The sequence below is a fragment of the Oryzias latipes genome, assembly GCF_053564925.1.
Source record: "Oryzias latipes strain Hd-rR chromosome 1 unlocalized genomic scaffold, Olatipes_Hd-rR_3.1 chr1_Y".
Classification (NCBI taxonomy): Eukaryota; Metazoa; Chordata; class Actinopteri; order Beloniformes; family Adrianichthyidae; genus Oryzias; species Oryzias latipes.
In genome coordinates, this window is record NW_027616335.1 from 1,914,121 (window position 1) to 1,926,010 (window position 11,890).

Genomic DNA, 11,890 nt, shown 5'->3' on the forward strand with positions numbered 1-11,890 from the left:
GCTGCAACTTGGCTTCGAGTTTGAACGTGTGCCTTAAAAATATCTGCTAGTTACTTCACTCCAATTATGTTAATTAACTTGTCAGAAGCTCTCAATGCCGAAGGGTTGTTGAAGTCTGAAAAAGGTTAAGCATGCTGGTGTTTGGAAGTTTCTGACTGTGATTAGAGTAATAAAACATTAACCAGAGAATGTTTCCCCCACAAGATTATAACACCTTCATGTGAGAATAGAAATTTAGACAAAGATGTGAGCGGTTCCTGACAGTTTTTGAGATAAAAGATACCATCATTAAAAGGCCTTTTCCAATTTCTTTTCACTTTGTATGAAACATTTCCTACGATGGATCTGGATCTTCAGCGGATCTATGAAAGCACACTATCACATCAACACACAAAGAAAATTTCATAAAAACCAAACCATGTCAGACGTTTCACCTACAACCAACTGGAAGCAGTTACCCTCCATAAAAAGATCATTTGTGATCACCACATGACACACACCTACACACACGTGCACACACACCCAGTGACACATCTTTGTTCAGAGGAACAGTTTTCCCTGTGGTTTTGCATGAGAAGCAGTGTTCCCAAGGTAAAAATGCAGAGCTCAGTTTTCAAAAGGATCAAAAGGGAACATATAACCCTGCTCCAAAAGGAGCAAAAAAAAAAAAGGAAATTAAAAAAGAAAAGAATAATAGAAATGCTCTCATCTTCTTCTGAGGTTTTTTTTCCATCTGGTCTCTGCCATGGTGAGCTGAAAGCCATCCCAGAGGATCTTAGACACAAAGGTGCGGCAAATGCAAACAGCTAAAGGCAAGAACACGCCCTTTACTATGAAGAATGACAGTTTTTAAAGAAGCTCTGTATGGTTCATTTAATTTTGTTCTTTCAACCTTTGATTTCTCTGTTTTTTAGGGTTTCATCTCATGCATTTTGTTATTGAATTCTAAAGAAATGCCTAATCAGAGGACTTTGTGCACTCTAAAATGTCAAAATGTATATAATGGTTTAAGCTGATTCAAATGAACTAAACCTTACGGTAACTTGCGTTACAATTTTTGGAATGAGCTAATCAAAAAAAAGTTGAGGAATATCATCTTATTGGATCTGCAACTTTTAGTCATCCAGCAGACAGCCAAACGTCTGAGTCAGGATAGGAGTTAAGGGTTGAAAGGTCATGTCGGTCCTCTGGAATTGTTTATGAAGCCTTAAAGCTGCGTACATGATTTAAGCCCAGTGTTCAAGGTCATCCATTTTCTTGGGTGTTGTGTATGTCAATAAACAGCATTGAGTTTATCTTTGCCCCAGGGCGGGCAATCTGCGGCCTCCACGTTTGGTCCGACCAGCTAAACAATATGCATGTTTGAGATGTCCCAACCGGACATCACCTGGTGCAAAGTGTATACTGGTTTGTTTGTTTTTTTCTTCAGCGTCACATATCAATCCAAATCGATGCATTGTGGGAAACGGTGTCCTGACAGTTCTTGTAGTTTAAAGTGATGCTGAACAGAAACAGCTGGCGCTCAATGATGGAAATCTGTGTGGTTTGTTTGTAACTTTTTCTGCAAATAGTGAATCACTGATTTAAAAAAAAAACACGTCTTTTTTAATACAAATAATAATTGAAAATTAACATCACTCCGACTACTTTATCATTCAAAATAATTTTACTTGAAACTTTTATTTCTTTTATGTTTTCCACTGATAGTCAATTTGGTTTTAATGCTAAACGTCAGGACAACAAAAGGAACCCGTAAGTACAGGCAGCACAAACCATCTGTGGTTATGTGTTTTATTGTTGCCTTTAACAACAATATAAATATTATTAAAAAGAATATTCAAGAAAAATGTGATAAGACAACAATTTATTTATTGTTGAATTTTTTTCTCAGCATCAAATGGTTCAGTTGGTCAAAAATGTTTCTAGTTGAAATAACGACTGACAGATTTTTTCATTTCAGGCACTTTAAGCTTCTTTTCTGTTTTAGACTATAACGGTTTCTGTGTGGCAAAGAAAATGAAATATTTGTTGAAAGTAGATTTATATTGCTTTTTTTGTTTAGTTAATGTTAAAAGATACAATTTTAGGTATACTTGCACAATTTTTATAGATACTAACCTAATATATTGTCACTGCGGCAAGTGTGTGTGTGTGTGTGTGGGGGGGGGGGTTAGGGGGGGCGTGAAACATTTTCTTTTTCCTAGGGGGGGGGCTTGCAAAAAATAATTGAGAAGTACTGGTCTAAGGTCAATTGAAGACCAAAAAAGTATAGTAAAGATTCTGTTACCTGGGGAAAAAACATCTTAATGAGCCGCAGAAAAGCAAATGTCACAGAAATTCCTTAGATTTCTCACTTTCTCATTGATTTTCAGAATAAGATAAATGCTTAAAGACCCACTCCAATGAAAATAATGTCTTTGGTGTTTTCAGCATGTTCTAGTTGTATTTTTCTCATGAAAGACGATAACTACGAAGAAACTTAAGCTCAGAATTATTGAAATTGAGTACTGGTATGTCTTTATTAAAGTTGTTGTGAATCAAAAGCACTATGAAAAACAAAAGGGATGATCGGAAGAACTCCAATACTCAGCGCCAACAGTTCAACTCAACTCAAAGGGAAATTTCTAATAAACTCCTGCTGCTCTGCAGAAACTACATCCTAGAAAACGACACGGGTGTTTTGATTTAGGCTGAAAAGGACATCATTGAAAGACCACTAGGAATTATCCTACAATAGATCAAAGGCTGATTGCAGTGGGACTTTAAATTGTACTAGTTTAAAGTTTTACATTTCTAACCTAATATTAATAAAAATGTTTGATTCCAGAGATTCCACACACAAAAATCCGGTCCATACTTTTTAAACTACGGTAATTTTTATGGAATATCGTGTAGGTAAATGAAGCTGAGAAAGTCCTCAATCAAACAAGCTAAATATTTCCATTATCAAAAGAATTTCATAATTCTTTTTTATTTTTTATATAAAAATACTAATTTCTCAATGGAAAGTGTTGCTTTTTACATTTTTTGTGTTCCTTAAAGAGTCCTCAGAATATGTGTTATCCACATAATGTAGGATACAAATTTTCGTTGTAGTAACTTTTTTTTCCACCTTCAGCTTCTATTTAAGCATCAAAAATTTACTTTGCCATAGTAAACACATTCAATACTCGTCTGGTAAGGTTGAGTAAATTAATAAATGTGAATCATGAAGATAAGCCCCTAAAATTAACAGAACTTAAAAAAGAAAAGTTCTCAATTTGAGTCAGTTAGTTTAGTCCCAAAGGCAAATATTTAGCTGTTATTTTTCAGGAGTGGCTCACATGACAGAATAAAAGCATCAAAGCATGCATACCCCATGGATGGGGGATTCTTGTATGGTCAGCAAGAAGCCACTAGCTCATTATAAACGACCAGTTTGTGGTGTAAGGGGTCTGTACCACAGCATCAACTATATGTCATAAGTGCGTGCAACTCCCATGTATCACGAAACACTTATCAAACGCACAACAATCAAATGTTCCATTTTCATGACGTCCCTTGAGGTGGCCCTACAAGCCCCAGGGGAACTGTGAGACACACCTGGGCTTCCCTCAAAGCAGGGGTGTCAGAATCCAGGCCTCAAGGGCCAGTGTCCAACATGTTTACCAACCAACCTGCCATTGAAGAAAATAAATAATAAGAAGAAGCCCCTCCCTGCTTGTCCGGTATCAACACCATGGTCTAAAAGCGCGTTCAAGAACCAACGTTGAGCACGTTCTTAAAGCCATGTCACATGCCTGATGTGTCCATAGCTTCAGATACAGCCACTCCTCTTTATGACCCTGCACAACCCAAAAACCTGCAGCACCTGTACAGGTCATCTTCCCATATGTGTGCATGTGACTGAGGCTCCAATGAGCAGACTACTACAATAGTCTAACCTGCTGGAGATAAGCAAATGAGCCTCAATGGGTCTGGGTTAGATTAAATACCATTGAGTATGGAAACATTTTTAAGATGGTAGTTCTGATGATATGAAATATTTAATGTGATGGTTTAAGTCCAAGTCTGATCCCTAGATCCCTAGGAGGGTTTCAGAGAAAGAGATTGATAGTGGCTGTTAACACTTGTACTTTGCTTCTCTGAGCCAAAGATAATTATTTAGGCACTGAGGCACGCTGCCTCAGCAAGGCCGGAAACATCATCAAGGACAGTTCACACCCCAGCTCAGACTTGTTCGACCTGTTGCCCTCTGGGATGCATATGTATATCTGTTTATTTAGTAAATGAGTACATTTGTCAACACTTCCTACCTCCATGCTTTTTTGCACATCAGACATGTTTATATTTGTACACATGGCTCTGCACATTATTACAGACATTTTTATGTTTGACATCTCTTTTGTACATAGTGGCATGTTATGCATTTTATGCATTTTTTCTTTGTACTGGGATGGTGACTGTTCCAGTTTCATTGTTCATGTGGACAGTAACATTAAAGGCATATCTATCCATCTATCAGTATTGTCTGTTTAACTGCAGAAAGCTGTTTTGCATCCACCCAGTGATGCTTTGAGGGAGCTATGCAGTACATCACGATTACACATTACATGCAACGATCATATTAAAAGTCCTTTGAATGTGCACAGTACTAATGTCAGTCCTCATGCATAAAGCTCCATAGAGACATACATTTTCTAAGTCTAAAATGATTTTTTTCAAAACAAATATGGAGAAAACATGGAGAAGATTTGGCTCCTAATGTGAAAAAAATTCAAAGCTTTAGACGTGTTTTTTTTAATCTGTATTTAAATAAAAAGCCAAGGCTTTGAATAAAACGTCTTAAATTGTTGACATTAAAGTACAGAAGGACTTTTTGCACACTAAAGATGAGACAAGGAAAATATTCACAACAAAGCTAGTTGTAAAAACAAACTGATATTTTATTTAAAGTAAAAAGGAACTAAGACTTCCTATGTTTTGATGGAGGTTTAGGTTGAAGGATGTAGAAAGCATGGTTAATCCCAGACACGGGATAAAGCTGAGCTGACTTGTTCAAGGTGACACACACCAACACCCGCCAACGCTGACCGTGTTTTCATGACCCTTCTGCAGTGACCAACTTTCCCAACAATCCCTGATTTGCAGCCACCCGTCAACCGCAGAAATGACTTACAGAGAAATACAACCCATAGGACACCTAAAGTACAAGAAAGCAGCAAAGAGCCCAAGGAAACAAATCAAATCTCAGTCCCTACCTTGTGACTTGAAGCTATGCGTCTAATCACATTAGTCTGGTTGTTGTTCAGGGTCTGCTATGGAAATTCTCTAAGGTCCAGTGAGGTGCTTGGGTGTAGCTGTGAGAAATAATGTTTACTAAAAACAAACTGGAAATCATGCATCTCTGCTGAGCATTCCTCCAAAGATTATAAAACCACAACTGTTCTTCAAGTTTTCCTGCATATCAGACTACATTAAAACTGCTCATGTTTAGGCTACTATTTAAGAAAGCCATTAGATGAATGGGATCTGGCAGAGGCAGTGCCCAGTGGCATGAAACTAACTTTGAATAACAAATGAATGGAAATTTAAAAAGTAGCTGAATGTTTTGTTGGATGCAGCTGAAAGTTGCAAATATATATATATATATATATATATATATATATATATATATATATATATATATATATATATATATATATATATATATATATTTATATTTATATTTATATTTATATATATTGCAGGGACGAACTGTTGAAATAATGTGGTATGATGACAATTTTAGGATCAGCTGTATTTAAAAAAGTGACAAAGTAGCCCAGTATCCACTTTTCAAAAAATGCAACCATGCAGGTAATAGTACTGAAAAACTCCTATAACACTAACAAGCATTTGTCAGTATATTTGCAGCTGTTAGCTTCTAGACAGATGAGGCATGAGTCAAAAGCATAGATCAATCTTAGTACTTTTTATTTTTTTGCCCACATAAAACATGCTGCCTCACTAAATGACAATAAAGCACATTTAGTAAAAAATAATTGAATAGGATTGTGGGTTTCCTTTCTTTTTTCTTTTTTAAATGTTCATATGAAGCTCAGTGACTTACAGACAATTATTCCTCTATTTCTAATTCATCTAAAACAAGTGTCTGCTATCTCCAACTCTAAAAGAGCCATTTGGGTCAGTTTCTTACTGACCAAAAAAAACTTTGAGAGAGCAACAAAGTCACATTTTACCATTTAGAAAAATATGTAAGCCATTCATTAATTAATATAAGCTTTTTAATGTTTGCAATAATTAAATTGTAGCAGGGTATGACACTTTTAATTTGTTTTACTTTCAACAGCAGCATCTACAAGGTCATTTCAAAATAAAGCACAGTGTGTCAAATAAGATCCTCCAGCAGCAAGAAATACATTAAAATGCAAGAAAGCAATATCAAACATAGCATTTTCTGTCATTATGACTTTGGTGTGCCATCATTGTTTTTCTCCTTTTATTATCAATTATAAACATAAAATTCCTATAGAATCCTATATTTTTTATCAATATTTGTAAATGTAGGTTTGTGTTAAACTTCTCTGACAGCAGATTCAACTTTTTACCATAATTTTGATCAGTTATCTGTCATGTTAAAATCTAAAAAGAAATAACAAAACTTAACTAAAACAAATGAACCAAAATAGAAGATATATATTGTTGTTATTATTCAAATCTTTAGCCAAAAAGCCACAATGGAGAGATAAAGGTGTGGCATGTGGCTCCAGAGCCTCAGGTTGCAGACTCCGGGTCTAGGGACTACCTTATTATTTTAAAGAATCTAAACTGAACTTGGATTTATTTGTTGTCTAATAGACCTTTTAGAAGAAAAAAACATCTAAAACACAACATTGGAGAAAAATACAGCAAATTCAATGCTATGCAGATGGTTTCAGAAAACAACTTCTTGACTTGTTGCATTTTAATCACATTACATGGTTTTCAACAGGACTTCATTTAAAGTCCTGCTGCCTTTGTCACATATCGTCTACATAGAGATGGCTACAAGGTGTTTGCAGAATCCAATGTTTCATTCATCCACCTTCTTCCGTTTTGTCCCTTTCGGGGTCACGGGGCTGCCGGTGCCTATCCCGGCCGCTTGTGGGCGAAGGCAGGGGGGACACCCTGGACAGTTAGGACACACTCACACTTAGGGACAATTTAGAGTTGCCAATTGTCCTATGAAGCATGTTTTTGGACGGTGGGAGGAAGCCTGAGTAGACCCACGCATACACGGGGAGAACATGCAAACAGCACACAGAAAGGTCCCCCATTGATGTTTTATTTCAGGTCCCCCAGCTGGGACTTGAACAGGGGGCCTTCTTGCTGTGAGGCCAGAGCACAGTGCAGCCTCCAGAATCCAATGTATTTTGTTTTGTTTTTGTATCAAGGGGTGCTTTCTGACTTTTCATTTAAACCACTTTTACTTATTTGCTTTGCCCTTTTGATATTGCACAAGATGCAGGGAGTAATCCGAGTAGGCTGCTGATTATTCAGGTCTAACGCAAACACAACAGAACCAGCCACATTTTCCTATTCATAGTTTCTGGCTGTTCAGTCCCTCTGTTGATGTGTCAGAACTGAGGGAATAAACCAGGTCACTTCCACATAACCCCCTCAGGTATAGACAGGGAGAGTCCTTATCCACAAGGCATTTTGCTTTCACTAAACCAGACTTTCAGGTAACCTTCTGCTGGAAGCTCCAGGTTCAAACTTTTCACTTTTGCTTTAGGTGGTTATTTCTCTTCTCTTCCACAAAAAAGAATGTTCGCATAAAAACAAATTTCCCTTGACAAATGAGCCAAATAAAAAGAAAAAAATCATTTATAAATCCTTTTTATGGTGCAAACACACACTAACTATGAAAAGGGAGATGCTAAAAATCCGGCCCAGCTTCAAAGAAAAACTGGAAAAGTCCTTCAGAACAGCAGCAGGACTTTGACTTATGATAACCTGTAAAGACTTAAAGGAGGTTTGTCTCCTTAACAACCCACTTAGATGAAAGTCGTGTTTTTAACATGTTCTTGTGGAATTTTTCTCATGATAGAGGACATATATACAGAAAATAAAATGAATTCTCATTTCTGAGTATTTCTATATTCAAAATGAAGTAAATCAGAGGAAGATGAAGAAATGTAGTTTGAAAAAGCTTGTAGGATTGACGTAGTAGAGGATAGAAGGGGCAGGTCACAAACTCCCTGCTTTTAATCTTAGATTAAAACTGCGTTTTTGAGTATTTCTTTATTCAAATTGGGATGGATCAGAAGCAGATAAAAAGCTGCTGTTTGAATTTGTTCTTAGTTGTGACGCAGCAACTGAAATGGGCAGTGCAAAGTCTCCCCGCTCCACCGCATTTCTGATGCATCCACTTGCAGACAAATAGATTCATGTACACTATATTGCCAAAAGTATTCGCTCACTCATCCAAATGATCAGAATCAGTGTTCCTAATCACTTGGCCTGGCCACAGGTGTATAACCTCAAGCACACAGGCACAACATTTGTGAAAGAATGGGCCGCTCTCAGGAGCTCAGTGACTTCCAGCGTGGAACTGTCAAAGGATGCAACCTGTGCAACAAATCCAGTCATGAAACTTCCTCGCTCCTAACTAAACTGTCAGCTCTATCATAACAAAATGGAAGCGTTTGTGAACAACAGCAACTCAGCCATGAAGTGGTAGGCCACGTAAAATGACGGAGAGGGGTCAGTGGATGCTGAAGTGTCTAGTGCAAAGACATTGCTGACTTTCTGCACAGTCAATCGCTACAGAGCTCCAAACTTCATGTGACCTTCAGATTAGCCCAAGAACAGAACGCAGAGAGCTTCATGGAATAGGTTTCCACGGCCAACCAGCCTCATCCAAGCCACACATCAACAAGTGCAATGCAAAGCGTCAGATGCAGAGCAGTGGGAACGCCTTCTCTGGAGTGATGAATCACGCTTTTCCATTTGGCAATCTGATGGACGAGTCTGGGTTTGGAGGTTCCCAGGAGAAATGTACATTTCAGACTGCATTGTGCAGAGTGTGAAATGTTAGTGGAGAAGGAATTATGGTGTGGGGTTGTTTTTTAGGACTTGGGCTTAGCCCCTTAGTTCCAGTGAAAGGAACTTTGAATGCTTCAGGATACCAAAACCTTTTGGACAATTCCATGCTCCCAACCTTCTCCACCAACATCAGTGTGTGACCTCACTCACCAATGCGCTTTTGGAAGAATGGTCAAAAAAATCCAATGAACACACATGAACAACCTGAGCCAATAATTCTGGTAATAAAGTGTACGTCTTTGTTTTCCTCATCCGAGCTGGCATCGGATCCAAAATTGTACGGCTGGATAGCTCCAATCTTTCTAACCATTTTCTTTTGCAATGATAGCGTTAAGTTGGGGGTTGTGAGGGCCTGTATGCTAGCGGGAGAGAGTGTAAACAGAAGGATGTCGGGAAGCTTGGCCAGACATAACCACTGAGAACGCTTTGACAATAGATCAAAAGATGATTGCAGTGAGACTTTAACAGCTATATTAGACAAATAAACAGCGCAAAAAATTGTCATCACCAAATTAGGGTTAAACAAGTGTCATAAAGTATCTATTAAGATGTAAAAAGTTTGTTTCCTCAATACTTCCAGTTACGGGTAAAAAAAATAAAAAATAAAAGATTATAGTCTCCTTCCAATTTAGAAGCTTGTATTGCCCCTATAACCCACACATAGTTCAGGGAGTAGCTTAACTATTTCTTTGGGTCTTTGTTAAGAATGGCTGAGTTCTAGTAAGCAGATTATGTCACTGCCTATGTGAATTGAGATTGAAGATAACTTTCTTCCCTTTCAAAGACAGGAATGACCTCACATTTGCATTCCAGCAAGCAATGATCGCTGTAAGGCTGACAACCGAAGCCAAAATACAGAATCCATCAGATTTCTATTCACAAGTTTATGATCCAATTCCCAATTCAATTCAATATTAATTCATTTCTTTATTTTAATCAACTATGCACCATCCCTTAAGTAGACATCTGATCCAGGAAATCAACTGTGGATCAGCAGAGATGTCTGCAGAACAACACAGACAGTGGTCCTACAGGCCCGTTTTAAAACAGGCAATAGGCCCACTTATGATCAAACCCAACAGAGTTTTGCAGCAAAGTCAATGGAAAGAAGGTTCTGAAGGAGCTGTAAAACGGAACCCTTAAGTCAGAACACATTTGATATATTTTATCCTGCTTGAACTCTTCCTTTTTTATGAATTGAGAAAATGCCCTAGAGATGTTTCCATGAAAACCATGTTGATTCAGATCAGAAGTGACCTAATTCTGAAAATGTAAAAGGACTACATAATGATCATTAAAAAAATTGACAATACTTTGGTTTGTTTTGTTTCATAAATGTGCACTTTTACATTTACTAAACCCTTCAAACAGATCTGACCAAATGTAAACATCATATTTTGTGAATCATCAAAGTGAATAAGTGTAACCCAATGGAAACCTAAATCACACCAACTAAAAATTCAATTTTGAGAGCTGGGAGGAGAACAGAACCAGTCTGATCACCCTTAAGAACAACACTGTAATCTTCCATTTACAGTCAGAAACTGGGTGCACAATAGCTGGTTGTGAATTACCATGATTGGAAGAGAACACCTGTGCAGGATTCATGCAAACAGTCTGGAGGCAGTCATGAAACATTGATGTATGAAGGTAACTCGATCCCTGCGCTTTGTGTGTCCTCTGGATCTGGGAGATCAAAGCTCCTCAGGACAGGAATATATAGTCTCTGTCGTTTTTCTAACTTAATTTAACCTCTCACATAAAGACTAATTAGCTCAGGAATTACTGTTGTTATTGTGATGCAGTAAAGCTTTTAAAAACCAACAACTATTTGAGCCTGCTGTCTCTGTTTGGATGGAGCATTGATTGTGAAAGCATGTTATGAAGCCTGGCTGGTTAATTGGACGCTCGTGGTTGCCCAACTCTCATTGGAAGATGGGTGGGTCAGACCTGTTTCTGTTCATACACACAGTAATCAATAAAAAGAACAGAACATGCTTCGCTTTTTCACTTCTTTTACTTTAAAACATAATGCGACTCCAGGCGTTATTTCACTGTTTTAGTTCGACGAGTAATGAAAGAGTTTGTAGAGTCACAGCAACTCTACCATTAGCCAGCTGCTCTTAAAGGGGGGAAATGAGTCCCCGTCACATTAAATGTTTACTAACGCGCGTATTAATCTGCAAGAAAAAGTAGGACGAGAGTTTGGACTTTTCCTCTTACCGTTGGACTCGGACGGGTCTTAATCTCTGAAACAGGAGAACTCGGCGGAGTGAGCAGCAGGTTGTAACCAAAAACACCCCCACCCGGCCTTTCTAGGCTAATAAAAACATATCCATGTTCTCTGCCCCGCTTTGTGGAGGAAAAAAAAGGTGTGCGGAGGAAGTCTGGCGCAATAAAAGCTCCTTAAGGTGCTTCGAGGTGCAGAGGTGAAGACCGGACTGCGCAGGCTCCGCCCTCCTCCCCGTGAACTCCAAAGGAGCAGCTGAGCCGCGGCGTGCTGAAATGACGTAAACACCAGACGCTATCGGCTTTCTTCACTCGGTGGGTTTTAAACGGGTCAGTCTGAAGTTTGCAATAAAACTAGCAAACACATCGCGAGGCTTTCGCTAGCTTACACTCTTTCAGGTCTCATTCAAACAAGCCAATTTTTTTTTGTTTTAATCACTTCAACCTTCAATCTCTTTTGGTAGACTAAATTATGCCCGACGAAAACAGTATATATATATATAGCTTTAAGTGTATACCTTATTTTTATTCAAACTTTATAAGCGAAGCGCCATTTTTAATCAGTCTAACATTTATCAGTCCACACCCTCTT

General features: G+C 38.1%; 1 protein-coding gene across 2 annotated transcripts in view; it reads right to left on the bottom strand.

The window, feature by feature from the left end:
• fhip1aa (FHF complex subunit HOOK interacting protein 1Aa) overlaps window positions 1–11,765 on the bottom strand; it is a 32,061-nt gene extending 20,296 nt beyond the window's left edge. Inside the window, exon 1 of one of the 2 annotated variants that reach the window (XM_004066003.5) lies at window positions 11,293–11,765. The gene's annotated coding sequence lies outside the window, so the exon portion shown is untranslated. The remainder of the gene's footprint in view (window positions 1–11,292) is intronic. The other variant, XM_023957694.2, reaches the window with a different exon arrangement.
• Between the last annotated feature and the right edge of the window lie 125 nt (window positions 11,766–11,890).